We start from the raw sequence: 18,017 nt of genomic DNA, 5'->3' as shown, positions 1-18,017 counted from the left end.
ATGGCTGATGACATATGGCTTATATCTTATGGCTTAATCCTTAAGGGTTATAGCTTAGAGCTTAAAGCTCATTCCTACTAGCCTAGTCGAAGCCTACCCTACCGACGGGTATCCGTCTTTTTCAAAAAAAAAAAATATTAAATTTTTATATTTTGGTATTTTTTATTATTATTTTATTATTTTTTATTTAATATTTGTTTTAGAAATAGGGAAAAAGAACTTATAGTCATATACTGATTACCTCTGATTCGTTTTTAGGGTTCTTTTTATTTTCATTCTTAAAAAAAATGCTGTCTCTTCTCGTCACTCTCACCCCTCCTCTCTCAAACCAGTCATCCTTCGGTTAATCGCATCTTCAATCGCTTCAGTCATCTTTCTGTTTAATCGAAGCTTCTCCCTAGAGATAGATCCGATTCCAAAGCACATAGTAAACGGCTGCAGCCTGTACAGTGTACATCGATCAATGGCCGTTGGCAGTAATACTTATTCGTCGGATGAAATTGTAGTGAAGTCGTCGAACGATAGTCGGTTATACAGATACATACAGCTGCCGAACGACCTTTAGCTTTGCTTACGCATGATCCTGATATTTATATGGGCGGGCCACCGGAAAGTACCAGGCCTGATGAAATCGGCGATAATGATGCCGATGAGGAAGATGACGAAAATGATGAGGATGAAAACAGAGAAGAAGAAGATAGGAGAAGACGACGATGATGATGATGATGGGAATGAAGGAAAAAAATCTGTTATGAGCAATGCCCCTCAGATTTTACAAAGTTGTAGCTTTTTCTTTCTGGATTTCTTTTGTAGGTTTTATCATTTTACTTATAAATATTTAGGATCATTTAGCATATAATGAGGAAAGTTAAAGATTAACTAATGACCTTGGAGCTATTTATGATTGAATCTGATTACATTTATAGACTGAAATTGTTATTATTTTGCAGGCGGCAACAGCAATGTGCTCAGGGATGGGTAGCTTTTGTGATCCTTGAGAGGTACAGGGTCTTGCACATTTTCTTGGTTTGTTTCTCTTCCCTTATGACTGTATCTCATTTAATACTCCATCTTCTATAAATCTGGAAAGACATGCATATTTATAGGCTCAGATTGTAATTACCAAACATCTATTGCTTTCTTAATTATATATTTTTGGGTTCATGATATCTAAGCACTAAGCAATTGATATTTGGTGGTGGAAGCTTCATTATGAAGCACTAAATGAGAGTTTACCAGAACTTCTGTTTAATGCATATTATCATATCCATCGACAATGTTGCAAAAAATAAGAATGATACTTAGTGGTTTCTTCTGTTTAATGGTTCAATGGTACTTATTACTTGATTTATTGTAGAAGACATGCATTTCATGGGGAGTGCAAAATTTCCAGATTAAAATGAGGTTTTTTTCCTGCTATTTACTATTTCATTGGTACATTATTTATTGCAGAACACATGCTTTTGGGGTCCTGTCCAACATCTACCCCTTTTTAACATAAAGAGTTCATTTAGGTTGCAAATTATACGGTCCGTGGCTTCTTACAGATGTAATGTTGGGGTTTACAGCATCCATCGCCAATCGGAAACCTAGAAGTCAAATTTCACCCTCTTCTTTTCATATTCCTTACAGTACCTGATCAAGGTTTGGTTTCATGCATCATTCTTGGTTATCATTTGCTTTTTTTTCCTTTTTTTTTATGGATTAGTCAATGTTGGGTTTTAGGTTTATCATTACCCAACCGATGAATTTGGTGCTTTTTTATCAAGCTCTTGATTTTGTTGTATACTTCTGCTGCTTCAGCTTGATTGAAATGGAAATGGATTGTTGATTTATGGATTTACGGTTATGTGTTCATATGATTAGTTTCCAAAGTTATGTGGTGGAAATGGAAATGTTAATTTATTAATTTTTGAATTTACTATTGATTTACTATTTGTATTTTGGTGGAAATATAATTGTTAATATATTGATTTACTATTGGCTTTCACTGTTCACCATCTTATTTGCATAGGTGGATTTTATTGCTTACTTTTGTGTATAGTTGTTAGTGTATGTGTATCTTGGAGGCTTCATAACTAACTTGATGTTATGTTATGTCATGCTGAAGGCGCCATTTACCTGGCAAAGAAAAACAAAGAGAATATGTCTCCAAGGTAAAGAGACACATATGACCTTTGTCATTCCATTGCCAAAATACCTTGTGCAAACCGAGTCAAAGGTTTGTTTAATTATGTTCTACTTTGTGCATTACACTTTATTTTCTTCATAAAGTAGTATACTAAGTTTATGATGAACTCATTTTTTTGGTTTTAATGTTGTTGTTATAGGTACCAGAAATTATATCACATCAAAACTCAACGAAAAGGAAACCAACTTACATATCATCTGATGCCCTTCTCAAGAAGACAAGGAGCAATACAAATAAGATGAATGTCTAGTTATGTTTAGGTTTTGGTTTATGATGTGTTTGATTTTTTTTACCATTATTTAAATTCTTAAAATTAGGACAATTTTTTTTTGCTATTTTAATTAGGAATTTAATGTATGGATTTGGATTTCAATTATTACTAATATAAAATTATGAATTTTGCTTTTGTTTCATATTGTTGGGATTCATTACTTTAATTTAAATAATTTTGATGTGTCTACAATGTAGAAAAAGAAATAATAAATAGTAAATTAAAGTGGCTTTAATATAAATTTGGCCATGTTTTATAGGTTTTCAATGTCTCTAAAAATATAAAATGGTTACTTTACATCATTTTTTAACGTGTGGCTAAATGGTTAACAATAGCTATAATATACAAAAATTATGAGACTACAATTGTTTTAAAATGATGTTTATTCTAAAGATTTTGTGACTAGGTTAAACAATAACAACATGAAAAACAATTTAAATGGCAAATAAATACCATAGTTGATTGTTGTTGAGACTAAATACTAGCAAATCGTCACTTACATCATTAATTATATGTGTCCATTTACCGAACATGGACATGTTCACCGTAATTATATGTGTCTAAAATATACCCAATAGTCCTTAATTTTAACAAAATGTGTGTCTTTATAATACTTATGATTGTATTTCACTTAATTGTGTATCTTTATACGATAGGCTATAGTCACAAAATTTAATTGTTTTTTGTGACTAATAATTAGCAATTCCCCACTTATGGAATTAATTACATGTGGTCATTTAGCAAACATGGTCATGCTCACCGTAATTACATGTTTACAAAAGATACACAATAGTTTTAATAATATTTAAACTGTGTGACAATAGAAAAGAAAACAACTACACTAAAAGATTATGAATGTCGCAAGTTGGTGATATACAATCACAACATTTACTAAATAAATGTGTCTACTGACGGTTTAACGCTACAATATTGGATATTTAAGGAACAAAATTCCGTACACATTTGCCACACTTTTATAATACGGCAACATGTTTTCATATCATTCGGACACTACATTTTAAAGTGACCATAAGACCCATATGATGGCATCACCTTCCGTCACACTTTCAGTGAAAAAATAAAATGTCACTATATGCATATGGTCACACTTTTTTAGTGTGACTGTAAGTCACTTTCCTTCTAGTGACACACACACACACACACACACACACACACACATATATATATATATATATATATATATATATATATATATATATATATATATATATATTCATAACTCCAAAATATTCCCCATAATAATAAACAATTTATTAATAATACAATATGTTCCACAAATTGTACAACATGTATCAACAACATTAGGTTTAAAGATTAACTAATGACCTTGGAGCTATTTATGATTGAATCTGATTACATTTATAGACTGAAATTGTTATTATTTTGCAGGCGGCAACAGCAATGTGCTCAGGGATGGGTAGCTTTTGTGATCCTTGAGAGGTACAGGGTCTTGCACATTTTCTTGGTTTGTTTCTCTTCCCTTATGACTGTATCTCATTTAATACTCCATCTTCTATAAATCTGGAAAGACATGCATATTTATAGGCTCAGATTGTAATTACCAAACATCTATTGCTTTCTTAATTATATATTTTTGGGTTCATGATATCTAAGCACTAAGCAATTGATATTTGGTGGTGGAAGCTTCATTATGAAGCACTAAATGAGAGTTTACCAGAACTTCTGTTTAATGCATATTATCATATCCATCGACAATGTTGCAAAAAATAAGAATGATACTTAGTGGTTTCTTCTGTTTAATGGTTCAATGGTACTTATTACTTGATTTATTGTAGAAGACATGCATTTCATGGGGAGTGCAAAATTTCCAGATTAAAATGAGGTTTTTTTCCTGCTATTTACTATTTCATTGGTACATTATTTATTGCAGAACACATGCTTTTGGGGTCCTGTCCAACATCTACCCCTTTTTAACATAAAGAGTTCATTTAGGTTGCAAATTATACGGTCCGTGGCTTCTTACAGATGTAATGTTGGGGTTTACAGCATCCATCGCCAATCGGAAACCTAGAAGTCAAATTTCACCCTCTTCTTTTCATATTCCTTACAGTACCTGATCAAGGTTTGGTTTCATGCATCATTCTTGGTTATCATTTGCTTTTTTTTCCTTTTTTTTTATGGATTAGTCAATGTTGGGTTTTAGGTTTATCATTACCCAACCGATGAATTTGGTGCTTTTTTATCAAGCTCTTGATTTTGTTGTATACTTCTGCTGCTTCAGCTTGATTGAAATGGAAATGGATTGTTGATTTATGGATTTACGGTTATGTGTTCATATGATTAGTTTCCAAAGTTATGTGGTGGAAATGGAAATGTTAATTTATTAATTTTTGAATTTACTATTGATTTACTATTTGTATTTTGGTGGAAATATAATTGTTAATATATTGATTTACTATTGGCTTTCACTGTTCACCATCTTATTTGCATAGGTGGATTTTATTGCTTACTTTTGTGTATAGTTGTTAGTGTATGTGTATCTTGGAGGCTTCATAACTAACTTGATGTTATGTTATGTCATGCTGAAGGCGCCATTTACCTGGCAAAGAAAAACAAAGAGAATATGTCTCCAAGGTAAAGAGACACATATGACCTTTGTCATTCCATTGCCAAAATACCTTGTGCAAACCGAGTCAAAGGTTTGTTTAATTATGTTCTACTTTGTGCATTACACTTTATTTTCTTCATAAAGTAGTATACTAAGTTTATGATGAACTCATTTTTTTGGTTTTAATGTTGTTGTTATAGGTACCAGAAATTATATCACATCAAAACTCAACGAAAAGGAAACCAACTTACATATCATCTGATGCCCTTCTCAAGAAGACAAGGAGCAATACAAATAAGATGAATGTCTAGTTATGTTTAGGTTTTGGTTTATGATGTGTTTGATTTTTTTTACCATTATTTAAATTCTTAAAATTAGGACAATTTTTTTTTGCTATTTTAATTAGGAATTTAATGTATGGATTTGGATTTCAATTATTACTAATATAAAATTATGAATTTTGCTTTTGTTTCATATTGTTGGGATTCATTACTTTAATTTAAATAATTTTGATGTGTCTACAATGTAGAAAAAGAAATAATAAATAGTAAATTAAAGTGGCTTTAATATAAATTTGGCCATGTTTTATAGGTTTTCAATGTCTCTAAAAATATAAAATGGTTACTTTACATCATTTTTTAACGTGTGGCTAAATGGTTAACAATAGCTATAATATACAAAAATTATGAGACTACAATTGTTTTAAAATGATGTTTATTCTAAAGATTTTGTGACTAGGTTAAACAATAACAACATGAAAAACAATTTAAATGGCAAATAAATACCATAGTTGATTGTTGTTGAGACTAAATACTAGCAAATCGTCACTTACATCATTAATTATATGTGTCCATTTACCGAACATGGACATGTTCACCGTAATTATATGTGTCTAAAATATACCCAATAGTCCTTAATTTTAACAAAATGTGTGTCTTTATAATACTTATGATTGTATTTCACTTAATTGTGTATCTTTATACGATAGGCTATAGTCACAAAATTTAATTGTTTTTTGTGACTAATAATTAGCAATTCCCCACTTATGGAATTAATTACATGTGGTCATTTAGCAAACATGGTCATGCTCACCGTAATTACATGTTTACAAAAGATACACAATAGTTTTAATAATATTTAAACTGTGTGACAATAGAAAAGAAAACAACTACACTAAAAGATTATGAATGTCGCAAGTTGGTGATATACAATCACAACATTTACTAAATAAATGTGTCTACTGACGGTTTAACGCTACAATATTGGATATTTAAGGAACAAAATTCCGTACACATTTGCCACACTTTTATAATACGGCAACATGTTTTCATATCATTCGGACACTACATTTTAAAGTGACCATAAGACCCATATGATGGCATCACCTTCCGTCACACTTTCAGTGAAAAAATAAAATGTCACTATATGCATATGGTCACACTTTTTTAGTGTGACTGTAAGTCACTTTCCTTCTAGTGACACACACACACACACACACACACACACACACACATATATATATATATATATATATATATATATATATATATATATATATATTCATAACTCCAAAATATTCCCCATAATAATAAACAATTTATTAATAATACAATATGTTCCACAAATTGTACAACATGTATCAACAACATTAGGTTTTAGAGTAAAGTTTCAACTTGCCACTTTATCAACATCTATTCAACAAATAACAAGTTTCTCAAGACATGTCACAAACTACTATAAGCTAAACTTTATGACCAATTGTCACCAAACTAATCAAACTTTACAATACAACTGCTTACTAACTTAATCCCGTAAGCTACTAACTAAATCTCTCAATTCTAACAATTCCACATGTTAGAGTTTATAGCCCATATCAACCGGTTTGTGGAATTCACTGTAAGATTTACAACAAAGTTCATAATAAAACCATATTATGACTTCTAACAACTAACTCGGGTTCCAACAACCGTTCATAATTATGCTATAAGACACGATAACATAATAATAGAAGAAGAGAATACATCAGCTCGGTCGACAACTCATACCCTCACGTTCTAGCACCGACTCTACGATCATCATCCCGAGAACTAACTCACTCTAGCTCTGTTTTGATTTCAATGTGTTCAAAACCCTCCAAATGAATACAAGACTCTGTTTATATACAACAAGATTCTGAGGAATCACTTCACGACTTACACCACACGTCTCAGCCATCTGCCACATGTCTTGACTTCTCAGCACATGTCCAACACCAGACACTTTGTCGCGTCACAACCAATATCAACCTTGCGTCACAACCAATATCACCCCCTCGCCGCGACCTTTGACTATTGACCAAGACTTGACCCGTCTTTGATCGTCTTGTCGTGCATATATATAGTCGTGTCGCGTCTTTCGAGAAATGGAAATCTACTTTATAACTTGTCATATTCTCCTTCTATTTTACAACTAAACGCCCATACACCTTCAATAAACAACTTAAAGCAACTTTGTGCTTTATTTCTCCTACTTGTTCCATAAACAAGTTATACTCCTTAAAATAATACATGTTACAAAAAATGGGTATTACAATGATGTTCCCGGTTTCATCAAGCGAATCAAGAACCTTAAAAACTAACAAATAGTTAGTTTTCTCAATGTTAAACAAATAGTTAGTTGTCTCAATGTTGGAACTTTCTCATGCCATTTACTAAATAGTTGAATATGTTGAAGGTATGGGTTAGTGGTTCATTCCTATAAGCAAAAAAAATGATGTGTTTGTCGGTTTATTCATTTGGAAGCTCAAGTGTGAGCATGTTAGTTGTTACCTCCATAGATGATTCTACGGGGAAGATATGAGTTTTTTTCTCAAAATAAATCAGAAGTTTTTAACACTTTCAAAAAATGGAGAGTTGCCGTTGAAAATGAAACGAATTTGAAAATTAAGTGTTCAAAGTCGGGTAAGGGATGTGAATACAAAAGCGTAGAATTTGTTGATTGTTGTGCTGAAAATGGAATCAAAATGCCCTTTATAAAAATGATTTTGCAACAGCCTATAATAGAAACAAGAAACCAGATTGTAAAGATCAAGGACGTGTATGATGAGATTTCATAAGAAGACGCTACACGAAGAAAATGCAATCAAGAAAAGTACAATGTTGTTTCTAGATTTAATATTATCCACATAGATAGACCAGATCACAAAGTTGTTAACTAAAAATCCCAAAAAAATAATGTAGCCAAAAAAGAACAATTTATGTTTGCATTTTCAGAGGTTGAGGTTTTAACTATTGTGACTTGTGACTTGTGACTTCATGACTCCTGAGTTACCTGTTTCCAAAAATACAAAAGTTAAAATTACAAAATCGAGAAATTAAACATCCTCCTACTATTTCTTCCTACAAATCCTCCTACCCAATTAATTAGTGACATGTGTATCATTTAATGTTCATTTAATGATTTTTTTAATATACCAATATACACATGTCATCATTTAATTGGGTAGGAAGATTTGTAGGAACAAAAGTAGAAGGATATTTAATTTCTCTTACAAATCAGATCATACATGTTGCACACATTAGCAGATTAACAAAATGCATTTACATGTTTACATTTTAAGTCATTAACACGTAAGACCATTGGTTATTAGAAAGAGGTTGAAAAAAAAAAAAAATTACATGAAGGTAATGGATCAAGTGTAAATATTTCCAACAATGGTGTGTGTGCGTGTGTCTATATATATATATATATATATATATATATATATATATATATATATATATATATATATATATCCGGTAAGAAGGAAATTTTTGGTAAGAAGGTTTTTTTTCTATATATTTTTTTGACGAACAAAATAAATGAATCACTAGATGATTCATTTGTAAGATGATTCACAAGAAAAAATTCCCAAAAAAACATCTTTATGATTCATTTTTAAGTAAATTAAGAAAAAATTCACTTTTATGACAATTTTAGTGAATAACAACAAAATCATTGTATAAATGAATCATCGATATGTTTTTTTGAGAATTTTTTCTTGTGAATCATCTTACAAATGAATCATCTAATGATTCATTTTGTTTGTTCGCGAAAAAAATATGTAGAAAAAAAACTTCTTACCTTCCTACCAAAAATTTCCTTCTTATTTGATCTTGACTCTATATATATATATATATATATATATATATATATATATATATATATATATATATATATATATATATATACTATTAAACATTGTATCACTATCACACCAAAAAATGCAGGGCGGGAAAATATGACTTGCAGAGCAGGAAGGGTATATAAATGAAAACCTGAGAACATATGATTTGTGTTATTTAATGGGCCAGTCCTCATAGAAGATGTACGCATTTGGAAACGATTTTTGTTTTATTGTTATATTTAGAATCAGCAAAAATTGAAAGCAATTATTTAATTCTTACCTTTGCTTTACACGATACCACACCATCATAATTGAAGCAGCAATGATCACCCCGGCAATGGTTTGTGGCAACACAGAACTTTTCTTCTTCTTCTTCATCTTGTGGTAAAGATGAAAAGGTGGATTTTTAATGAAACCTAGTTCAGAGAGCTTCTTGTGTGCTTGCGCATACTCCTTCAAGAACAACTCTGGAATCTACATTTTAAATATTTGGTATAAACACAATAATAATAATAATAATAATAATAATAATAATAATAATAATAATAATAGTAAGATGCACGTATTATAAAGTACATAATTGTGAGTACGTTGCTAGTATGGGTAAAAAAAACAAAGTTAATTGTCCACGCTAAAATACCTTGTTTTCCAGCATACTTTAAAATGGTTTGGTAAGAAAATGTTGAAAAGTAGAATGATGTAATAGGAAGAAATGAAAGGAAGAAGAAATAATAAACCAAATAAATGAAAATGTGTTGCCATTTCTTGCAATTAGAATTGGTGATATATATATATATATATATATATATATATATATATATATATATATATATATATATATATATATATATATATATATATATATATATATATATATATATATATATTGGTCTATACCTCAGCATACTTCATAACATCACAGCGGAACTCAGCAAAAGTCATCATTGTCCGGTCTGAAGGAATGAGTGAAGTCCCATCGTGCTCTCCTATCAGTAGGTTTAAAAACTCTCTTCTCACCAGCGCCTCTGGCTCACGCCTAACCAGCTCTTCCCTGTACTCTCTCAGCAGGTTGCTGGTTTCAAAAAAAATTCATGTTATATTATTTATTTATTCCAAAAGACACATATACAGGCTTTCCAAATACTTGGTGTTATCGAATATTGAGAAAATAGGTGAAATGCAAGAATTAGAAAATGTAGCATTCTACTTTCATTTCTTTTTTCTATTTAGCAATGGATGCTATAATATAAGTACATGAATAAATGAAAGTAATTTGCCATTTCTTTCAATTAGCACATAGAAAAACTATAATTCGTCATGTTTAAAAAATATCAACAAAACTTACATAAAGTATGAGTTATCAAACTTGAGTGGCTTGTCAGTCCAAGGGCCATCGAAGTTTGATCTATTTTTTTGGGTTCTATCCTGATGATAGCAAGAAACAAACAAAAACTGTGGTAGATAATGATTACGATAAGTGACAAAAATGTAAAATGTTTCATATGATGAGTTGAACAACATGTTAGGTGTTCCTTCAAGCAAAACAAAAACTTTGGAAGATAATAGGTCGTAATCAACATACTTTAAAAAAACATTATTATAGCATCGTACTTTTACTTTATTTTTTCATATTACATGATTGTACTTTAAAAAATGGCTAATCTATTCAAGAGAATTACTTATTTACAAAACACCATCTCAATTGATCCTATTTCATTGGAGTCGGGTTGTATATGGTTCCCGGGGATGAATTTTTTTTAGGGCATTATACTTTGAAAACAGGGATTATTCTTCAAACTATAACGCCCTAATACGAAACCGTTTGAAAATACAATATTGTAATAAGAAAAAATTTAAAGTGTGATGTTACGATATAAAAAATTGAAAATAAATTGTTATTTCCTGTATGTAGCCCATAACCAAACAAGTAAGATGCAAATTACCATAACATGGGCTCCCGAGAGAGCTACAAAGTCCATGATGCATAAACCCATGCGCTTAAACGTGTCCATCAGATGTATTGGGCCTTCAACAAGTTTAAGAATTTCAGCAACCGAACAAAACAAATGTCAAATATAACTATATCGTTGAGTGATCCAAGAGTAAAAAATGTGTTAGTTATCCATTTATGTAAGGGCCACATGAAAGAAATAACAACATATATAGTTTCAATTATTAGTTTATTAAAGCATCGTACTTTCACTTATTTCTATTAGACTATTATCATTGAATTTTCGATTGTTGTTCTTATTAAGGCATTGTACCTTGAAAAATCTACCGAGTGTTGTACATTAATTTCTTTTTCTTATTAAGATATTGTACATTTGAGAATCCTGCCTACTATAACAGTGAGAATTGCTTTGTATTTGGTTGATATTGCTATATTTTGAGAAATTTATCAAAGTAGAATGCTATTATAGGAATATATGAAAGTAGAATGCTATAATGAATTTATCAATTAAGGTTTGTTGCTATTTGTCGCATATAACCCTTATTTTGGTCATGAAAATGAAGCCTTTTCTGCTAATCCAAAAATTATATGCTTCCTAAACAACAATATTGATACGATTCAGAAATTTATTATATTCATTAATGAGTAATTTAAATAGTATGTCACACAGGTTAAATAAATATGAATCCAGCAACAAACAACCGAAATCTTTAAGTGAGATGAACAATGAGTGTACACAACTAGGATTCAAAACCTTTTTCAAGATCGGGGAGTCTGCCTTCCTCGGTGCATTCATTTGAATCCTAAATGAAACACAAAAAATATAAAGGAGAAGTAAATATATGGCATAAATTAGTTCTTCATGATATTTCTACTTTATATATATATATATATATATATATATATATATATATATATATATATGTGTGTGTGTGTGTGTGTGTGTTTGTGTGTGTGTAGGATCATATGAGAATGATAAGTATTAATGTAAGAACAATTATGAATCGTTGGATTGAAAAAATCAATGCACCTGATTGATTCTTGAATATTTAAACCTTCCTAAAGTAAAGTGATTTAGAAAATCAATAGGTATTTGGGATTTCTTATTTAACTTAGTACTTACTTTCTTGTAAAAGTGTTTATTAGCTTATATGGTAGCAAAAAGGAGTTTCTAAAAAAAATGGTTGGTTTAGCCTATGTAGTGGCAAAATATTATAAATAGAGAAGACCTTTTTAGAAAAAGTGTTTGGTTGAGCTTATATATGTAAAATGACCAAAAAAGATATGCTCATATTTAGACCAATTTAATATTTGGAAGAGAAAGGAGGTTGGAAGATTTTTATAAAGGGTTAGGCTAATTTAATGGGTTATTATAGTCTTTGTATCTTAATAAGTTATAAATTGTTTTAAAAAAATTAGAATTGTAAAGCTCCATTTTAGAACTAATAAAAAGTTGTTTTCAAAAGCATTATATATATATAAAGAGAGAGAGGGGTTCCATTGAGATTAAAAAAAAAATAGAGATCTTGAGATTGAGCCTCAATCACATATTTCTCATTTGTCGTTCTAACCCTCCGGCGTACCGGTACGGCCGGAGAGTTATAATCATAAATGATTATGCAGCGCCGCCCGTGATATATATTGAATGGTATAAAGTTTTACTAAAAAGGAAATTGCTTACAGATGGATAAGGCATAAGAAGAAAAAAAAAAAAAAAAAAAGTTTATATCAACTACGTAGTAAATCAATGCACCTTTCTACCAGGAATAAAGTCAATAGTAGGGACCACCGGTGATTTCAACAGCAACCACGCCTGCAAGCTGCCAATAGACCATTCATTGGGTAAGTACTTATTTAACCTGCACATGAACCAAAAATCTTTAGTTTGTGTGCTAAAAAGGTAAGTAGACAACAAAAAGAAAACATTGATTCTAATATATCACTTGCTCAAAAAGCAGCATATTACAAACAACCATATGGAAGTATATCTCACCTTGCTCAAGACCAACAGATTACTCTAATCTATTAAAAAGAACTTATATCCATCAGTATGATTGAAATCACCTGAAATATGTCTGCATATGAGATCTTTGGATGCTTTGACTTTATTTCTTCTGTAATCGAGCAGAAAACTGCCATTAATAAACTGAACTATTTTCTATTATATTATCTTTGTAAAAGAAGTTAACCATGGAAATAAGAACGGTGTCAAAAAACATAACAATATAGAATACGACCAAAGTAAGTTACGTATTGTAAACCGTTTGATTTAAGCTAGATAAGGAAATAAGATAGTGTGATAAACTAACTAACTGTTCTGACATTTTGCTATCAAAAAGCCAACTAGTTTGGCGTACTAGACTGTATATCGAGTAATTAAGAACCAGGTGACATGAGTAATTAACTGAAATAAATTCAGCATCTGGAAGCCTTATAGACTATGATTACTGAATATAGATCTCATTAACAGGAACAGAAATAAAAAAAAGTCATTAAGCTTCACGTAGTAGAATTTGGTCCATGATTTAATAATGGTTGTGATATGTGTGGCTAGTAGACAAAATGCCACCAGGAACTTCTTTCCTAATAATGCCACCAGGAACTTTCGCCCTGATAATGTTCTTGGTGAAGAAGGATTTGATTGTGTTTTCAAAGGTCGGATTGATGAATTCACTCTTACTGCTTCACAATCCGGATCTGGAATGATAATTGTTGTCAAAAAGCAAAAGCCTGAGAGGGTTTTTATGGGCTTTTCTTCTTGTTTTCTTGATTCCCATTTCTTGAAGTTTATGGTTTGGTTTTCTTTAGATATGAATTATATATCTTGGCAGGTACGCCATCCAAATTTGGTTAAACTTGTTGGGTACTTTTCAGAGGGTGATAATAGGCTCTCGGTTTATGAGTTCGATGCATAAAGGAAGCTTGGAGAATCATCTTTTTAGACGTATGTTTTACCATTTTGATTAAGTTTTGCAATTCTTTTTGTACTTAGTAGGACAAATAATCACACATTTTTTTTTTGTATTTATAGCGCATATGCGGGTATGAGATCTTGGATTTGCTACTATTTTCTATTTGGTCCAGTATTTGAAATAAGGGTGTGAACATCTAGAAACCGAGACCCATGTCAATGTGAACAAGGTGGAACACGACTGTGTTTGGCATGCATTGGAACGGATCACAGTAGAAACCAATGTCAATGTGACAAAAGTTATAGTTTTTGTCTCGACCAAAAAAAGTTGGATAAGATGAGACAAGAAGTAGTGAAAAAGATGATAATGTCTTCCTCATCTTTATAATTGTAAATAGCCCTAAAAAGTTTGTCTGCTTTAATAAATATCATTATATGGATCTAAAAACGCAATTACATAGGCCTCATCCCTAGTAAATATCAAACAAGACCGCTCGTTAATCAAACACAAAATTCAACAACATAATATAAGCACTCTACTGTAAAGGCATCACAACTTTAGTGTAGTAAACAACTAGTAACATAACAAGAGTATATAAAACGAAAAATTTGTGCCAAAAAAATTCAAAGGAAAATAAATAAGTACCGCAAAAATCAATCGCAACTTTTAATCCTTTATTACAGCTTTGTTCAAACTCTTCAGGCTTCCTGATGGAGCCATTTGGACCTCCAGTCCCCGTATGTTTGCAATAAGTTCCAGCATCATGAAATCTACGTACAATACAATCATCAATTTCAATTCGATCATCAATATATGTTATACATATGTGCGATGAACAAGAAGGATCTTACGCTAAACGAAGCATGATTGGAGCGCAAGTTTTGTTGAAGATCAAAGCGCGTAGGTCTCGGCGAGCTTTCTCTATTTCTTCCCGGTACTCGGCGTCAACAACAGGCCTTCCCATCGAACTGAAACACCGGTTTCTTTTTCCAAAAAAATCAGCATATCTTTCCATTGAAACGATAACCGTAGCTTCTAATTCAGAGCCCTAAACACATTCCAATGAAATAACCATTAGTTCTAAACTATATCAGTTGTGAATTTCGGTAATTAGCCTGAAGACATCAGAATTTCTCCATATACTATACACGGTTTGAGTAGAAACCTTAACTTCAAAACTCATGAAATCATGAATTTAAGGAACCATACCTCTAATTTGAACGCCTCAATTTAATCTGTGTAGTCAACCCATCAAAGAATTCTGGATCAAAATCTGCAAAATGATTCCTTTCTCCATCATTGAATTCAGGTTCTGGTTTTTAGGGCGAGAACATCGAAGGACCATGCTCCCATTTTTATTGATTTGTAGCTTTGATTACTTTTTGACGAGATCTCTGAGCTTTCGTGATAGAAAATAAAAGGTTTCTATCGTTTTAATAAAGAGTCATCCTGGCCGACTTTAACGGATCAACGCAACAACCCTGTACGGTTTGTGTGGCCTTCTCCCGCCCAAAACAGCCTTGAGCGCTTTATTTCCACAATTCCCTACTTCACTCCTCAAGGCTAAACACTATTTCTTTATTAAAGTGGATCGACAAGGTTAAGCTTAATGTCGTCCAAATAATTTTTTTTACGCATGCATTATCACAGCTTCTTGGATCATTTGGTGTTTGGCCAGGGCCGGTCCAAGCCGATTTGAGGCCCGGGGCGAAATAAGAAAAATGAGGCCCTTCAAATCAAATAGAAGAAGATTTTAATAAGAGTGACAATATCTCCAGAATTTTTATCAACTAAATAACACAAAAAAGAACACATTTAACTATGTTTTCGTTTAAAGACAAAATGTATTAGAAAATAAACAAAAATCAGCCGGAATCTGGACCAGTACAAGAGTTTGGGATGAAAATAAAGATTACATAAGTGGGAAACTAATAACACAAGGTTAACAACATCACGAAGATAAATCTTGAAGGGGCTACCCTAAGGGTAAAATTGTCCAAAACGGAACTAAGAGGAAAAGGCCAACCTTGTGCTCTGCCCTAGAGCATTTTAAATTGTATCCAAGCCTTTTTAATTGATTTTTATTAAAAAAATTTAATAAATAAAACTTATGTACTGACTTTTTGGCATTGTATATGTCATTTCATTAATATGAACTTATTCTGTTTTGAAAAAAAAATAAATAAATAGCATTCCCAAACACAGCAGGAAGTAAAGGTCATCAATGGCTGCAGAGAACAAATAATTTTTTTTCCTTCAACGACATCATCACATAAAAGTTAACTGTAGAAAACAAACCTAAAACCTAAGGGTAAAAGTGAATTAAAATATATGTTATCTCTCAGTAATACAAGTAGTAACATATATACTAATTAAGCTTATAAAACTTATATGAAAAATAGAGCTAATCGATAAACTTAACCCTAGTCAGATTGCACCTTGAAAATTAAAAGAAAAAAATTGAATAATGATTTTACATCTAGAAGGATACTGGATACATGACCAGCTTATGAATGATAATTGACTAGTGAAGATCTTATGGTAAAAGATGGACCCAGCTTGCCCATGCTCTAGGGTCGGCCCTGTGTTTGCTACATAGCCTTATGTTTGGAGCTCTCAAAATGCCAAAATTTGAGTTGTTTGACAAAATTGTCATCCAAGCCGGGTTATAATTGTAAGCTTAATTGGGTTGGTTACTTACACAACCGTTCTTGTTGCTAGGGTCGTTTTAATTATAATATAATATATTCCGGACTATCTCTTGGGGTTTTAGCACCCACTTGTACCTTTTTAATTTGTACCTAAAATACAACATTAGGCCTTATGGTATACTCATAACGAGCATGTTTGTGGTCTATGTGGCCACGAACAAAAAATGTGAACACCACCCCATACCCTTAGTGGTGGCTAGTGGTGGAAAAATTCGTGGTCAAATGTGGTGGGGAGAACGGACAACAACATCCAATAAATTTTTTTCTCTCTCCATGTCTCTCTATCTCTCTCTACCTCTCTCTACATTTTAATTAATTAAAAAATATATATTTTTTAATTTAAAAATAAAAAAATAAGAAAAATATAGTGGTGGGTATCCCATAAGTTTAGTGGTTGAATGTGGTGATGAGGTGGCACCCACCACTATAGTGGTTAGTGGTGGGTATAACGGATGGTCTCATATAGAAGCACATTCTCATAACTTAATATTCTTAGCGGGATTAAGAATATTATTGTTTATCACACATAGACGATAATAACCAATGAAGTCAAAGTAAAAACTACATAGTATAACTACATAGCTAGGTAATATGTAATAAGCCAAATTGCATGGTAGAAAATCTAGATAATGAGTAATAATGGCATACCTTGTACCAAACGTAGATGATAACTCACGTTAAGAACTCTCAAACTCTAAAAGGTAGTTGTGCCATTGCTAGTGCTATACAATTTACACAAAACAGCCCCAAGCCCATTGTGAGATGTTTATTTATAGACAAAACTTCAAAAATGGTCCCTGTGGTTTTTGAAAATATCAAGTTTAATCCCTAAGTTCAAAAAACCTCACAGATGGTCCCTGTGGTTTCAAAACTTTTAACATTTGGCCCTTCCGGCTCACTCCGTTACCATTTAGCCGTTAAGTAAGGGGTATTTTTGTCATTTCACTATCCAGGGACCATTTATGAGGTTTTGTATTACTTTTTCTAAAATAAATAAATAAATAAATAAAATTTAATATGCAAGGTCCCACCTCTCTTGGGCATATTACCCACCTCTCTCCGTTACCATTTACACCGTCATCATCTTCTTCAAAAATCCAAACCCAGATCACCCATTACCCATTAGCTCCTCACCATCGTCCCTCCTTCCACCCCATCTCCCATTTCTCTCTATCTATCTCATACTTCTGCATTCACAGTAGATCCGGTCACAGATTTACTGATCCGGCCGCACAACCCTAGCCGAA

General features: G+C 31.7%; 2 long non-coding RNA genes and 1 pseudogene across 9 annotated transcripts; 2 read left to right on the top strand and 1 right to left on the bottom strand.

Annotated features, from left to right (window-relative positions):
• Positions 1 to 248: 248 nt before the first annotated feature.
• Positions 249 to 2,604, top strand: LOC145134762 (uncharacterized). Of its 6 annotated transcripts, none has more exons than XR_013719337.1 (5): positions 249 to 779; positions 951 to 1,026; positions 1,453 to 1,644; positions 2,111 to 2,221; positions 2,331 to 2,604. It is a non-coding gene; the product is annotated as an uncharacterized LOC145134762 (long non-coding RNA). The 6 variants fall into 6 exon arrangements; XR_013719338.1 differs by having other exon boundaries at positions 249 to 809; XR_013719335.1 differs by having other exon boundaries at positions 250 to 779; positions 951 to 1,001.
• Positions 2,605 to 3,797: 1,193 nt separating this feature from the next.
• Positions 3,798 to 5,526, top strand: LOC145132992 (uncharacterized). 2 transcript variants are annotated; one of them, XR_013718329.1, is made up of 4 exons: positions 3,798 to 3,923; positions 4,375 to 4,566; positions 5,033 to 5,143; positions 5,253 to 5,526. It is a non-coding gene; the product is annotated as an uncharacterized LOC145132992 (long non-coding RNA). The 2 variants fall into 2 exon arrangements; XR_013718330.1 differs by having other exon boundaries at positions 3,798 to 3,948.
• Positions 5,527 to 8,177: 2,651 nt separating this feature from the next.
• LOC145132695 (L-ascorbate peroxidase 3-like) lies at positions 8,178 to 15,604 on the bottom strand (annotated as a pseudogene). Its single transcript, XR_013718199.1, has 11 exons — positions 15,269 to 15,604; positions 14,911 to 15,107; positions 14,705 to 14,829; positions 13,212 to 13,261; positions 12,901 to 12,967; positions 11,902 to 11,950; positions 11,140 to 11,222; positions 10,542 to 10,621; positions 10,094 to 10,268; positions 9,477 to 9,670; positions 8,178 to 8,361 (listed from the first exon to the last, which is right to left on the bottom strand). The product of XR_013718199.1 is annotated as an L-ascorbate peroxidase 3-like (transcript).
• Between the last annotated feature and the right edge of the window lie 2,413 nt (positions 15,605 to 18,017).

The sequence above is a fragment of the Lactuca virosa genome, chromosome 8 (genome assembly GCF_052849685.1).
Source record: "Lactuca virosa cultivar CGN04683 chromosome 8, Lactuca_virosa_CGN04683_v6, whole genome shotgun sequence".
NCBI lineage: Eukaryota > Viridiplantae > Streptophyta > Magnoliopsida > Asterales > Asteraceae > Lactuca > Lactuca virosa.
This window is presented reverse-complemented; position numbering and strand designations above follow the sequence as displayed.